This window comes from Wyeomyia smithii, chromosome 1, assembly GCF_029784165.1.
Source record: "Wyeomyia smithii strain HCP4-BCI-WySm-NY-G18 chromosome 1, ASM2978416v1, whole genome shotgun sequence".
Classification (NCBI taxonomy): Eukaryota; Metazoa; Arthropoda; class Insecta; order Diptera; family Culicidae; genus Wyeomyia; species Wyeomyia smithii.
This window is the reverse complement of record NC_073694.1, coordinates 58,574,171-58,589,319: the sequence shown is the minus strand read 5'-3', so window position 1 is coordinate 58,589,319 and position 15,149 is coordinate 58,574,171. Positions and strand designations below refer to the sequence as shown.

General features: G+C 42.2%; 1 protein-coding gene across 9 annotated transcripts in view; it reads left to right on the top strand.

The window, feature by feature from the left end:
- Positions 1–15,149, top strand: part of LOC129717239 (partitioning defective 3 homolog) — a 169,453-nt gene that overhangs the window by 105,553 nt on the left and 48,751 nt on the right. For 4 of the 9 annotated variants that reach the window (XR_008726674.1, XM_055667128.1, XM_055667121.1 and 1 more), the window contains exon 1: positions 14,752–14,969. The exons of 1 other annotated variant lie outside the window; for it this stretch is intronic. The gene's annotated coding sequence lies outside the window, so the exon portion shown is untranslated. Of the gene's footprint in view, positions 1–14,750; positions 15,051–15,149 lie in introns of those variants that run through there. 4 more of the 9 variants (XM_055667107.1, XM_055667098.1, XM_055667113.1 and 1 more) reach the window with 3 other exon arrangements.

The following is a 15,149-nucleotide window of genomic DNA, read 5'->3' as shown; positions in this document are numbered from 1 at the left end:
AAACTCAACCCTAATATGCAAACCCAGGAAATTACCCTTTTACCAGCCATCAAAACTCCACTCACCCAGTTGGTGCACTTTAACATACATGCCACCACTGTAAACCGTTACCCTATTTCTTTCCGAAAACCGACCTTCCCCTTGGCGGCGATCGGCCTTTTTTTCGCACTGTCCCGCCTTCAGTGTGCAGCAAATTTGTTTTGATTTGTTCAGCAATCTATTGAGACCGCGCCTCAGTTCTGCTGGCTCGGTGTGGGTTTCTACAGTTCTTACACGATTTCTCTGTAACCGTATACATACATTAGAGCACAGTGTTGAAAAGACCCCCCCCCCCCCAACCTTCTCATTCACCCTTTAGTGATGCTGGCACAAAAGCACCACTAGCACAACAACAATGAATGCGAAACTCAACCACGCCGAGCGCATATTTGATTTATTTATTTATTCGAATTGTTTAATTGCGTTGTTTAATTTATTTATTTATTCGAATTAAATTTCATCCCGCCCGCCTCACGCAGACAGGGGCGAGTTGTTTGATGAGACACTTTATTCATCATCACACAATCCGGCGTTTGAAGCAGCGATGGATTTTCTTTCACTGCGGTGTTCGTTCTGGAGTATCGTTGAAATCTTCCGTATTATTTATTTTGGAACGCGTTTCCTTTGTGTAATCGAGAGCGCGCACAAATCGAAATTGGTTCGAGTGCGGGCCCGAAAACGCCTTCTTTCCTTTCCTGGATGGGAGCAACAACGGGCGTTCGTCAGACAACAATGTCGACCAATCCTTCAAGATTCGTGATCTCGGCCCATTAGGGTAGAAAATTACGTTCCTCGCGGCTGTTCACCCGGTTTGATGAATAGTGCGAATTTCCTCGTACGATGTTGGAGAAGACATGGAACGATGAAGCTTAACTTGAAACTATGCAAGACGGGGTGATGGAACTCGATCGACAATTTAGTTTGGAGTGTCGAATAAAAACAAACATTTTACGGTTGAGTCACGTAATATCTTACTGAAGCGGATTATGACTTGGTTTAGCAGCCGTGGCAAGTAACCACCAGCTTCTTTTTAAAACCCTCACCACGCTCGGCTGGTTCACGAAAACCTAGACGATTCGTTGGTGCTACCGTTCAGTTGGACAAACACACAATAGAAGGTCATGGGCCTCGTAATCCCTCGACTGATTGAGGGCAACAAGGCACCAAGGTACTTGCGGTGCGGATAAGATTCGCCGCAAAAGAAGATTTGTTACGGCTTGTGACCCTGTCCTCCTTATATGTATAGTAAATAAATTTGTCAATTGATGTACTCTAACAACGTCGGTTTAATAGCCCGCCTCGAGCCAAGACCTCGAGGCTTGAGCCTAGAATCGTTCGCAGCCCGTACAAACACACACGCACATGGTTTGCTACCCGCCAGACGCCTTGGGCGGCACGGTACTTCGGAACGAACGAAGAAAATCCGAGAAAATGTGTGTGCTCAAGGGAGACAATTTCGACATCGCGCCGCTGTGTTGGGTCCTACGGTGGGTCGGTGCATTCCGATGAAATTGATGCCCGACCGAGGGGCAGGCAAGCGAGAAGACAACGGTTGCGAAATCTCGACTCGCATTGCGTGGGGTCGAGGGTTGTAAAAGCATGGCGTTTTAAGATTTGTGCTCCAAAAATGTGTACAACTCCAATGTTACAGGCGCTGCGGTAGTTTGTCTGTCACAACATTAGGGAAGTTTCGGCAATGATATTTTCTCTCTAGTTAACGAAATTTCCGCTCCCCCTTGTTAGGATATAGAAGATTTTTCAATAAGGTCGTCATCGTTATTGGCGTTGGAATTGATTGAGTTTAACAACTGTGAAAAAAGTTCTCATTCCATTGAAAATGTTTTGTTGTTCAATCAACCGACCAAAATGATTGTTCAAAATTCACTTTTGACTACTTTTACCGCTAAACCATTTTAGACAGTCTCAAGCTGTGTTTGAATTAATGTCTTGACAGTTTCAAGTTAAATTCTTTTTCGGTAGTTCTTAAGCATGTGAGTCGGTTTGACCTGTTTTTCATATTTATGTTTAGATTAATGACATATTTTTACCTAGTATAAAACATTGTGCTACCTTCAGTAACATGAATAATTTGTTGACGTATGTGATAGAATAAAACCACTTTAGACGCGGTTTCTACGATCCTTTTACGCAGAGTTTGGAATTTGTGCTTTTTTGCACCCTCATTTCGGAATTTATGTTGATTTCCTAAAAAAGTCGATTTTATGCGGTATGAATGATTTTTCTGTTTCTAAAAAGTTAAGCTTAAAGTTTGAAGAACGATTTTGTTATTTGAATTTTTATGAAAATACGTAGTTTTGTGATTTTGTACTGAAATAATTTAGAAACTCCAAAATTCACTCTTACATATTATATTTCATCCACCTGACATGATTTGATACATGGAGCAATTGATACGTATGAAAATTCCCAGTGTTCGCTAAATCTGTTTGAAGAATTAAAAAAAACACAGACATATTTGCGTCTCATAAAAACGGGGAGGGGTCCAGAGGGGTGACACCTTTACCAAAACTTAGAGCAACTATTCCCCATGAATAAAATTCCAAGTTTTCCCAAATCGGCCGTTCCAGTGCTGACACGAGCATTTTCAAAAAACAAGTTCCGTCCCGGGTCTTTACGGGTTTAGGGCCAACTCGCGAGAAGCGCAACCGTATGTTGTGGCTAAAATTTTCAACGTTTGTTTGTCTATTGATGGTACCTAGAAAGATTTGCAAAATTTTTATATTTTTTCATTGGGGTTATGTGAGGTAAAACAGCCCTCAAAGATGATATGTCCAAAAACGCCCAAATCGTAAAAAGTTCGAAACCTTCTGTTAGACTTTATTGGTTTTTCTAAAAATTTGTCTTTGAGCCTTTTGTTCATTGGATACAAGAAAACGTTCACCATCTTTTAAAACTGGAATAGGCTTTGAAAGTTTCTTAAGAATCTTCGACAGCTTCCAAAAGGGTTTTGAGTATGGTTTTAATTTTTCAACTTTAGCCTCAAAATTTTGATTTCTCAGAAGAGTAAATCTATGTTTAATCTCTTTCTGTAAATCTTTATAAATAGTTTTAAAAACAGGGTCACGAGAACGTTGATATTGACGTCTGCGGACATTTTTCAAACGAATTAGAAGTTGAAGATTTTCGTCAATTATTGATGAATCAAATTTCACTTGAGCCTTTGGAACAGAATAATTCCTGGCATCAACAATTGCACATTTTAATGCTTCCAAAGCGGAATCGATATTCACTTCGTTTTGCAAATCAAGCTCATTATTGAAATTTCTCTCAATATGAGTTTTGTATCTTTCCCAATTAGCCTTGTTATAATTAAAAACAGAGCTAATAGGGTTTAAAACTGATTCATGTGATAAAGAAAAAGTTATTGGAAGATGGTCAGAATCAAAGTCAGCATGTGTGATCAAATCACTACATACATGACTTTGATCTGTAAGCACCAAATCAATTGTTGAGGGTTTCTTACAGAAGAAAAGCATGAAGGACTATTCGGAGACAAAATAGAATAGTATCCTGAAGAACAATCATTGAATAAAACTTTGCCATTGGAATTACTTTGAGAATTATTCCATGAACGATGTTTAGCGTTAAAATCGCCGATTATAAAAAATTCCGAACGATTTCTGGTGAGTTTTTGTAAATCACCTTTAAAATAATTTTTGTGCTCGCGTGTGCATTGAAATGGTAAATATGCTGCGGCAATAAATAAAATCCCAAGTTCAGTTTGAACTTCAATTCCCAAAGTTTCAATAACTTTCGTCTCAAGATGGGGAAGAGCACGATGTTTGATTCGGCGATGAATAACAATTGCAACTCCACCGCCGGAACCCTGAATCCTATCATATCTATATCATACATAATTTACTGTTTAAAAATTAAAAAGCTCATTCTCATTGGCCTTCAATGAGCGAGCATTCCAATTTAATATTTTAATTGTTTTATTTAAAATCATTGCTAAATTTTAAATTAGAAACAATTTTAACAGTAAAATTTGTGCCTATTTGAATGGCTTCAAACATTAATTTTGCCTGCAACATGGCGTTCATAAGATCGACCATTGCCTGTTGCAAAAAAAGAAAGTTTACCTGCCGTAATAGGCCCCAGGCAGTTGACATTAGAAAAAATATTTTCGGCAGCAATATTAGCTGGAGTAATAGGTGTACAATTATTTTCTAGCGTGTTTTGCTTACCCATATTAACGGTCATTTTCGAACTACCAACACTAGGCGGTATAATGTTCGAACTACCTGTAACCTGTGCATAAGTTAAACGGGTATGCAAAGGAGTAGGTAAACTATGCGTCACTGGTACGCTTGGAGAATTTTGTTTTGAATTTTGTTTACCTTGCCTTGCCTTAACAATTGCTAAACGGGCTGGGCATTGATAAAAATTCAACATATGGTTGCCGTTACAATTCGCACAGCGAAAATTTTTACTCTCTTTCACAGGACATGTGTCCTTTTTGTAGGAAGAGTCTCCACAAATGAGGCATTTTTGGTCCATGCTACAAAACTTTGAACCATGGCCATAACGTTGGCAAACACGGCATTGGGTGATATGCTTTTCACCTCCGCCAAACTTTCGATATTATTCCCATTTTACACGCACGTTATATAAAGCATGTGCTTTTTCAAAAAATTTTAAGTTATTAACCTCACTGCGGTTAAAATGAAATAAATAATTTACAAGGGAAATTCCAGTTCGCTGACTGTTTTCGCCTCGTGATTTTTGTTTCATCAGAATTACTTGGGTAGGGGCTATACCAAGTAATTCTGTCAAAGTAATTTTGATCTCATCAACGGTTTGATCGTTGGTGAGGCCTTTCAATACGACCTTGAACGGCTTGGCGCTCTACGTATCATATGTAAAAAATTTATACATCTTTTCAGTTAAATACTGAATAAGACGATTCCAATCTTTCAATGTTTGGGCCAGTAAACGGCATTCGCCTCTTCGGCCAATTTGATAAGTAACTTTGACGTCGGAGAGAAACGTAGAAAGTTCTCTTTTAAAAATATTAAATTCAGAAGCAATAGTTACCACAATAGGTGGAACTTTTCCTTTTTTACAAAAATTTCACTTTGAATAGTTTTACTTTCAAACATGTCAATTTCGCCGGCTTCTTGCTCAGGCAGAATATCATATAAATTTTCACTGCATAAGTCAGTTTCAGAAAGAGATGCCTCTCTTTTCCTCCCTGTAGCGATACCTTACCTTACCAAACAGTCCCAAGCCGTGGTGTGGCCTTTGCTGTACGTAAGAGTCGTCTCCATTCCACTCGGTCCATGGCTGCAGTTCGCCAGCTCTGCAGTCTGCGTAGGGTCCGCAGGTCGTCTTCCACCTGTTCGATCCACCTTGCCCGCTGTGCACCTCTCCGTCTCGTCCCTGATGGATTGGTTTCAAGAACCATCTTTACCGGGCTGTCGTCTGACATCCACACAACGTGCCCAGCCCACCGCAGCCTGCCTATCTTAGCGGTGTGGATGATAGATGGCTCCCCAAGCAGCTCCTGCAGTTCGTGGTTCATTCGCCTTCTCCACACTCCGTTTTCCATATGCAGTCCACCGGAAATGGTACGCAGTACCTTCCGCTCGAACACCGCAAGGGCGCGTTGGTCCTCCACAAGCATAGTCCATGTCTCATGCCCGTAGAGGACTACCGGTCTGATCAGCGTCTTGTAGATGGTTAACTTGGTGCGGCGGCGAATTCTACTCGATCGAAGCGTCCTCCGGAGACCAAAGTATGCACGATTTCCTGCCATAATGCGCCGTTGAATTTCTCTGCTGGTATCGTTGTCGGCAGTTACCAGTGAGCCCAGGTACACGAACTCATCGACCACCTCGATTTCATCACCACCAATTTGAACTCGAGGTGGGAGGTTACTGATACTGTTACTGTCTTCACGTGAACCCCTTCCTTTCATGTACTTCGTCTTCGATGCATTGATGACCAGTCCAAACCGTTTGGCTTCAGCCTTTAGTCCGATGTACGTATCCGCCATCTTCACAAAGGTCCGAGCCACAATGTCAATATCGTCGGCGAAACCAAACAGTTGAACCGACTTTTGGAAAATCGTGCCACTCGTGTTAATCCCCGCTCTTCTAATGACACCTTCCAGGGCAATGTTGAACAGTAGGCACGAGAGACCATCACCTTGCCTCAGCCCTCTTCGGGTTTCGAAGGGGCTCGAGAGTGCCCCCGAAACACGAACTACACACATCACTCAATCCATCGTCGCTTTGACCAACCGCGTCAGTTTGTCCGGAAAACCGTAGTCGTGCATAATTTGCCATAGCTTGTCCCGATCGATTGTGTCGTAAATGATGTGTGGGCACGTTATATTCGCGGCATTTCTGCATAACCTGCCGAACCGCGAATATCTGATCCGTGGTGGCGCGGGCACCCATAAATTCCGCCTGGTAATGCCCCACAAACTGCTTCGCAAATGGCGATAGTCGACGGCAAAGTATTTGGGAGAGTATCTTGTAGGCGGCGTTCAACAGAGTGATTGCCCGGTAATTGCGGCACTCCAGTTTATCGCCCTTTTTGTAGATGGGACACACAATACCCTCCATCCACTCCTCCGGTACTCGTTCTTCCTCCCAAACCTTGACAATGACTCAGTGCACGGCACTAGCCAGTGTTTCTCCACCGTATTTCAATAGCTCGCTGGGAAGTTGGTCCACTCCAGCAGCTTTGTTGTTTTTCAGCCGACCAATCTCCTCCTCCACCTCCAGAAGATCGGGGGCTGGAATTCTGATGTCTTCTGCTCGTGCACCAAGATCAGTTGCCATACCGTCCTCGCGCTCTACTGCATCGCCGTTTAGATGCTCGTCGAAGTGCTGCCTCCACCTTTCGATCACCTCACACTCTTCAGTAAGGAGGTTGCCGTCCAAGCTCCTGCACATATCGGCTTGCGGCACGAAGCCTTTACGGGAGCTGTTCAGCTTCTCGTAGAACTTCCGAGTGTCGTTAGCTTGGTACAGCTCTTCCATCGCTACGCGATCTCGGTCCTCTTGCTGGCGCTTCTTCCTTCGGAGGACTGAGTTTTGGCTGTTCCGTGCCTGTCGGTATCGTTCCACGTTCGCTCTCGTGCGGTGTTGCAGCATTCTCGCCCGTGCTGCATTCTTCTCCTCGACTAACCGTTTGCATTCGCCGTCAAACCAGTCATTTCTATGATTCGGGGCCCTTGTACCTAGTAGCGCTACAGCAGTGCTACCTATGGCGGATCGGATGCTCCTCCAGCCATCTTCAAGGGTAGCTGCGCCAAGCTGCCCTTCCGTGGGTAGCACTGCCTCCAGCTGCTGCGCGTATTCCTGTGCAGCCTCGGCGTCCCGCAGTTGCTCAATATTTGGTCGCGGCGTTCGACTTCGGCGGGTGTTATACACCGTCGATAGTTTTGAGCGCATGCACACAGCTACTAGGTAGTGGTCCGAATCTATATTCGCACTGCGGTAGGCAACGAACTGGTGAGTTGACAACCTGGAAGGAGCGTCAAACATAGCTTCGGCCCTCACAAGTTGCATCTCACACCTCCGCGAGTCATATGATTACACTAGACTGCCGGTTGGAACATGGATACAACTGGTTGGTGTTGCCTGGGCAATGTTGTCATCCGACACTACCTAAGTGAGAAGGTGCGACGCGATCATTGGCGCGTAAACCATATTCCGGCGGTAGAGGAAATGCTTCGCCAACCTGAGCGTCTGTTCACCAAGATGGTGCGGCTCAAAACAGCGTCTGATCTCCATGTTAGGAGCGGCTGATCAACGTCCAGGTGGCAGCGTGGGACTCTAAACAGAGCTGACACGATGGTCCCCCGGCGAGACAGGGGGTTGGGGAAGGCCCAACAAGCCGCCCCGGAAAACAACATGTTACAAAAAACGTAAGAGATAATACGGATCGGAACAATCGGCATAGACCTAGGCAACGAAATAAGGACTACGATTGGAAACTTGGGACATGGAACTGCAAATCGCTCTGCTTTCCAGGATGCGACAGGATAATCTATGACGAGCTACATCCACGCAACTTCGAAGTCGTAGCGCTGCAGGAACTTTGTTGGACAGGACAGAAGGTATGGAGAAGCGGACACCGGGCGGCTACTTTCTACCAGAGCTGTGGCACAACCAGCGAGCTGGGAACCGGCTTCATAGTACTGGGTAAGATGCGCCAACGCGTGATGGGGTGGCAGCCGATCAACGCAAGGATGTGCAAGTTGAGGATAAAGGGCCGGTTCTTCAATTACAGCATCATCAACGTGCACTGCCCACATGAAGGAAGACCCTACGACGAGAAGGAAGCGTTCTACGCGCAGCTGGAGCAGGTCTACGATAGCTGCCCGCGACGGGACGTGAAAATCGTTATTGGGGACATGAATGCTAAGGTAGGCCGGGAGGCAATGTACAGACCGGTAATCGGACAAAATAGCCTGCATGCCATGTCTAATGATAACGGCCATCGGTGCGTAAACTTTGCGGCCTCCTGTGGTATGGTAGTCCGAAGTACCTTCTTCCCCCGCAAAGATATTCACAAATCCACCTGGAGATCACCCGACCAACAGACAGAGAACCAAATCGACCACGTTCTCCCTGTAGCGATGCGTGGTTTCTTTTTTCGTCCTGCCATTTCAGGTGATACGAAAAAAGTTCAAAAATAATATCAAATTGCAAGTATTGAGAAAGAAAGAAATAGGTAGTCTTGAGAAAGACTGATGTAAGTTAACTTCCAGGTAATCTTTAAAAGACACACTGACAAAACACAAACTTTGAAGCTATAGGCAGTCAAAGACCAGTCCACAAGCAACCGAAAATACGGCTGATCTGTCGGGCAGCTCAAGACGCACTGAACAGGTCAACTAATGCTTGCTTCTCTGAGCCTATACTATTTTGATGTCTCTAAGGTAAAGATTTTCTGAAAAGATCGTAACAACCTCCTTCAACAGACAATTCAACGATTTGCTTCGAGAATGTTATTAAAACTGATGTCTTGAAGCGAAAGCCTGTAATAGCAGACTTGGTTAAGCACGCACAGCACTTAAATCAGTACGTGCTTTACCAATCCGAGGCAAGACGAGCATCAAGCAATCGATGTTTGATGCTCGTCTCCAATTTGGCACGCATAGAATAGAAAACACGAGTATGTCACACAGCTTTTTCATGGTGCCTTTTCTGTCACTGTTTGTTAGCTTTTCTTTGATTTGTGCCTGTGTTCTGCTTTTCGTGTACACGTTGTAATTCTATGTTTGTCATTCCACAATGAAAGTGTTGACACTGTATGCCGGCGATATATATTTTTGGGTTGTTTTTGAAATTTCATTAAATTTTTTGATTAGATTTCATGAGTTAAAGCACAAGCATTCCTTGCTTAACAGCAGGTCCTAAAACATATAATTTCGAATTCGTGTCTGTGGTGTAGCTACACCATAACAACACTGTAGCTGTTCGTTTTCCGCCATGAAGTGGGGAATGATTGTAATTATTCGAGCTAAGATTTATTTAGAGACTCACATTTAGATTTGTTAAAATGATTACATTACAAAACTGTTAGGATATTTGTTTTTGACTTCTACAAACAATATATTAATATTAGTTGCTTTCGTAATTAAGTGAATGCTAAGAAAACTGAAAAATCAATCTGTCGAGAGACGGCACCAGTCTGTCAGGTACAGTCTTTTTTTACTGTCGTTTAATGATACGTTTTCTATTGCTGTTTGTTCGGGATTTCTATCCGCGCTAGCAGTCTGGTAGTCACATTGAGAACGTATTGGCAACAGAGTATCACAAAAGAAACCGAAAAATGTACTCCGTGTATCGATTTGGCATTATTTGGAGGATGTCTTCGGGATTGTGAATGTAAAACAGAGAAGAAGCTGGTTCTTATACAAACGTTCGTGTTCGCACTACACAAACAGCGCGTTTCGGTAACATCCCGAATCCATCGGAGACATAGGCCTCTGCCATGCTGAATGCCAACCTGGAAAATCAGGAAATGTCATGGAATTCATTTTTCGAACAGGGAAATCAGGAAATATCAGGGATAATTGAAAAACAATCAGGGAAAATTTCTAGACCGAGCCGCGTTTTTTTAAACGGCTCTTTAGTGCCAAAACGGATTGTTCTACCGTAAAAGGCTAAACTTTTAATGTTCGGTTTCATTTCTCGTTGAACTTTCTTTCACTGGGATTTCAGAGTTGCGTTCATCTACGTTGTTGCACTTTTTCGTGCTGAGTGCTGAAAAATACCAGAGAAATTACTGTTATATTTCAGGGAATATCAGTGAAAATCAGGGAATTTAATTGTAAAAACTTATTCGCCACCCTGGCTTGCTATCCCTAACCAGGAATGCATACTTTGGGTTTTAAAAGAGCCTGCCTCTGCTCTGCCTCTCCTAATTTTTAGTGTGAGTTTCCTACTGTATTGGCAGAGTACCTTATTACCTTTTCTCGTTTTGGCACAGAGATGCGATCAGCATTATATCCGATTCAAAAATTAACTACAAATTGTCCTTTTTAGGACAGGACAGACAAATGAATGATTGAAGATTTAATATTTTTTTAATAAAAGGGTAATGTTATTTCAAACTGCATGCATTCTAACTGGTGAAACTTCTTTGCGGTGAATAGTGTTTGTTCCATTCCCAGCAACAATATCGCACGCTTAGCCTGGGGGCTAATAGCGGGCTCGATCAATTAGATTAGTAAAAAAAATCGTTATCGATATTGTTTTTGGCACATTTTGCATGTGTGGGATAAGTACAACGATACATTGTGCCCCAATGCTGCTCCAAAGATCCTCGACTCGATCTGGAATCGAACCCGATATCACAACCATGTGGATGAGCTAGCCGACCGACATCACTACCCACAGAGCCACGGGGATCATTAACTGTTTAATATAATGAAAATTCTTATGAAACTCAATTAAAAATATATGAAAGCTTCAACAAAGATGGTCAATTCGACTATATGGCAGTAATTTGCACTTCATCTGCATTTCTGTCAGCACGAACAGAATTTTGTTGTCTTCCAGCCGCATAGCTGCAATATGCAACACGCAACAGCGCAATAAACTATTGTGTAACTGAGAGGAAAAGAAGAAGACGTTTATCGTTTCAAGCCGTGTAAGAGAGCTCTATCAAGCTTTTTCCGCTGGTTGCCAACATAAAATGTGATTCATTGCATCTTGCGGCTAGCGAAACTGATAGAGACAAAACTTAACAAAAAGGGTGAAGTTAGTTACAAAACGGGCGTGGCCTCTTACATCTCTCTGAAATAGCATTTTTTGGACTATATAAGATCCGCCTTCTGCTCAATCAAATCATTTTATTATGGGATGGTGCGATCGTTGGACTTAATTCAGCAACAGCAGATAGCCACCGCGGAATAAATTGATAATCTGACACACCAAATAAAACCTCTACGAGTTCTTGCTGTTCATCTCAAGTAACATCAAAATGTTAGAGATAAAAAACTTCGATCTTGAAAACTGATTTTTTCAGGATACCCAAATAAATGATTCAAACGGTGTTAAGTAATTCAATCTTGCGGTCGTGGCTTTGCACATAACCCCCGAGAATTTTTTTTTTATCTTGGATAATTTTTTATGTTGATGTTTTTGATAGTTGTGGTATTAACACCCGCCATAGTTTAGTTCCCTGAGTAATACAACAAAAAGTTTGGCCTCACCTAAATTGAGTAGATTTATGTAACTTTGTCCCGTGCGTCGGTAAGACCTAGAGAGTTGTCTTCAGCTAAGTTGTTCGGAACTTAGCATGGGTCAGAATCCAGCCCCAATGCTAGTGTGCATGTATTTTTGAGTCTTTTCAACTAAATTTATCTCGAGAATCCCCCCACTTAAAGGGTTGCGGTCTTCAGTGAAGTTGTTCAGGAGACCGAGGGTTTTTTTTTTGGTGCACAGCTTGTTTCTTCATCCTGTCGCATTAGGGTGCATAATGAGGTGACCGCGAAAATATTTATGTCAAATTTCAAAAACCAACCATGTACATTTTGCTTATTGGCCCAAAAAATGACTTGCGCAAAATTTTTGACCCTCGAAAATAGTTTGAGATGCAGAATAAACTAGGAATAAAAATTGAAATGACTTACCAAACCACCTGTAAATCGTTTAAATGTTTATTGGGACTCTTAAAATCAAAACTTTTACCGCTTTGAGACACCCCAAATCATGTGCTGCTAAAATTTTGCACTGGTCATTTTTTGGGTCAATGAACAAAATGTACGGTTCTTTAAATTCGATGATGAAGTTTCCCATACATGTTTATCCATTGAGTATTTTGAACATGATTTATCTCGTGAGTCCAAACACATAAAAAGTTGCGGATTTCAGCAAATTAGTTCATGAGGTTGAAGGCTTCTGATTGGTACACAGTTTAGTATGGAATTTAGCCGCTAAGTGGCGTTAAAGTGCATATTGTTTTAAGTATTTTTAACTGAATTTATCTCATTAATCCAACCACTTGAAGAGCTATGGTTTCCGAGAGAGTTTTTCAGAAGATCAAGGTCTGTTTGCAAATAGTTTAGTTCGGAACTCGGCCACAACGTGGTGCTAATGTATATGAAGTTTTCAATATACTCTTCTTACTATATCTCGTAAATTCAACAGCTTAGAAAATGTCGGTCTTCAGCAAAGTTGTTCAGGAGGTCGAAAGCTTTTGGTTAATAAACAGTTTGATAGGGAAAATGACTAATACGTGTTATTACTAAAAAAATTGTAATAAATTTCTCTTCAACGGATGATTTACCTTTTTTCGTTTTCAGTTTATTTTATTTACGGCTAATGACTTGGTAATAAATCTAGATGAACATTTCAAAAGGTCCTATCTACTTTAATCGTTTTTCCGGAGCGTCTCTCCGTTTTGGTTATGGTTCAGCTTCAGTAACTCTCCCGCAAATAACGTGTCATGAAAGGTGTTTGATAAGTTGTGGTGATTGAATGAAAGTAATCGATCAAAGCAGATAGGATTTCGAACTTTTTTAAAGTTTTCTTCTGAGATGGTTCCTCAAGTCGGTTGCAAACACTCCCACAAATAGTTAAGATCACATCTTCTTTACCTGATGGTCCTTCTTATTCCAAAGCAACTCGATTGGATTCAAGTCTGGGGTTTGAGCTGGTCACTGCATGTTTATCAGTTTATTGCGTGCACACTAGCGCAACCTAGGGGGTAATCCTGTATTAAGCTGTCCATCAACCAAAAGCCCTTGATCTTCTGAACAAGTCTGCTGAAGACTGCACCTTTCTAGGTCGACGAAAAAACACAACTACTCCAGGTGATGTTAAGCTTTTGGAAGGTGCTGCAATATTCGAACTGGATATTTTGATACCTAATTCTAAAGTAATGGCGTGTTCTGTTCGATCAGTCGCAATTTGAAAGTTATCTGTAAACATTTCAATGAAGCACTTGTTTTCGTATGAAATTGCAACCAAATTTTCTCAATATTTCCGCTAATTTTTTCGACATAAATTCGGATTAGTCTCAAAACTGACGTAATCAGAACTGATAAGAGATTCAAGGTAAAACCAAAGCTAGAACATTTATAGAAAATATAATATTTTGTTAGGATTTACATTAACTTTGTTTTTTTTTTCTTCCTGTTTCGTTCTAGGTGAGTGTTTCAATCCAAAAATTGGCTCTGGATGAAAAACCTTATCTCATGGAAAGTGATCAGGTAAACCATGTCAATGTGTTGATATTTCGAATAATCATAGTTGAGTTACGTGTTCCTATTGAAACTTTATCGAGTTGCTCTTTATCAAACTAGTAAAATAACCAAACTGTATACAAATTTACCTTAGCTTTACAAATTTTCACGTTCAAAATTATTTACAAAGTGCACAATTGTGGTGATGAGCTAATCTTGACAGAGACCTTGTTATTTACGTGTTTGAACCGACCCGTTTAACATACATAGACTTTTTCAATTATCACAACTGGCGGTTTTTTTTTGTCCACAATAGATTCAGATTCCACAACCAGTCGTGAATTAATAAATGGAGCTAGGTTTCGGCGCCATGTCACAATTTTAGCTGCCAACATTTTGCCCTATCGTTTTGTTTGACCTCGGTCACCTCACCCCGCCGAGGGGTTTTCAGTTCAACCGACACCCCGTAACCCGTAATCATCATCGGTTTCATACTCATGTATACCAAATACCTCTGCAACAGAATGTTCCCTTCATTATCGCCGTTGTAAATTTACAACAGAAAAAAAAACGACTACCTGTTCAGCACTTTCCAACAATGAAGTTTTCGAACAGCACAAACTCATTACAATGCGATGGTGATTCATCGTACACTATATTGCTTATTGTGAGTGGATCCCTGCTTACCTGCGCAGGAATTCCTTCGGCCGTAAGCTTTCAAGCCTGTGGGAATTCCTCTAGATGGTGAAGGAATCTCCCATTGAATTGCAGCTCAAGTGGCATCGCGATGCACAATTTTTTCCATCGCTTTTTTTTTCCTTTATCAAACTGGTGGTAGTGGCCTGGCCACCATCGTCAGCAGATCCCCCCTCTCCCTTCGCCTCAGCCGTGTGGACTGCGCTTTGCACCAGTAGTCGTGGGCAAATTCGACGGCCTTCGGTTCCGCTGACGGGCCTGTGGCTGGCTGGTATTTGTGTGTTGTGCTTGCCTGCAGTGGGTTGCAGAGAAATAGGCACCAGCCGACGGTTGAGTCAGTTGTTTACAAATCGTCGTGGCGTTTGGACGGTGTGACGCGCACGGTTCGATCGTGTCTGTTTCGCACTCTACTCGGCTAGAGTTTTTCGCAAATCCGTTGCATCGCGGCGCTGTAGTAAATTTATCATTGGTCGGTGGAAAGTTTGTGGCTTATTGTTGTTCGATCACTTTTCGATCAATCGCGGGCCGCCGTCGTGTTTGTGTGTTGTAAGTTGTGGTGAGTGATCATTTCTAGGGGGAAATAAAGTGAGCCTCAAAAGAATCAAGTGGTCAATGATAGGAAATTGATCGGCGATTGGTGAGTCGATTCTGGACCGTATAACTGTGGAAGCCCGAGTGAATTGACGACGTGTGCAGAAATATGTGACCCAGAGAGCGCAGCACGGTGCTGTCCACC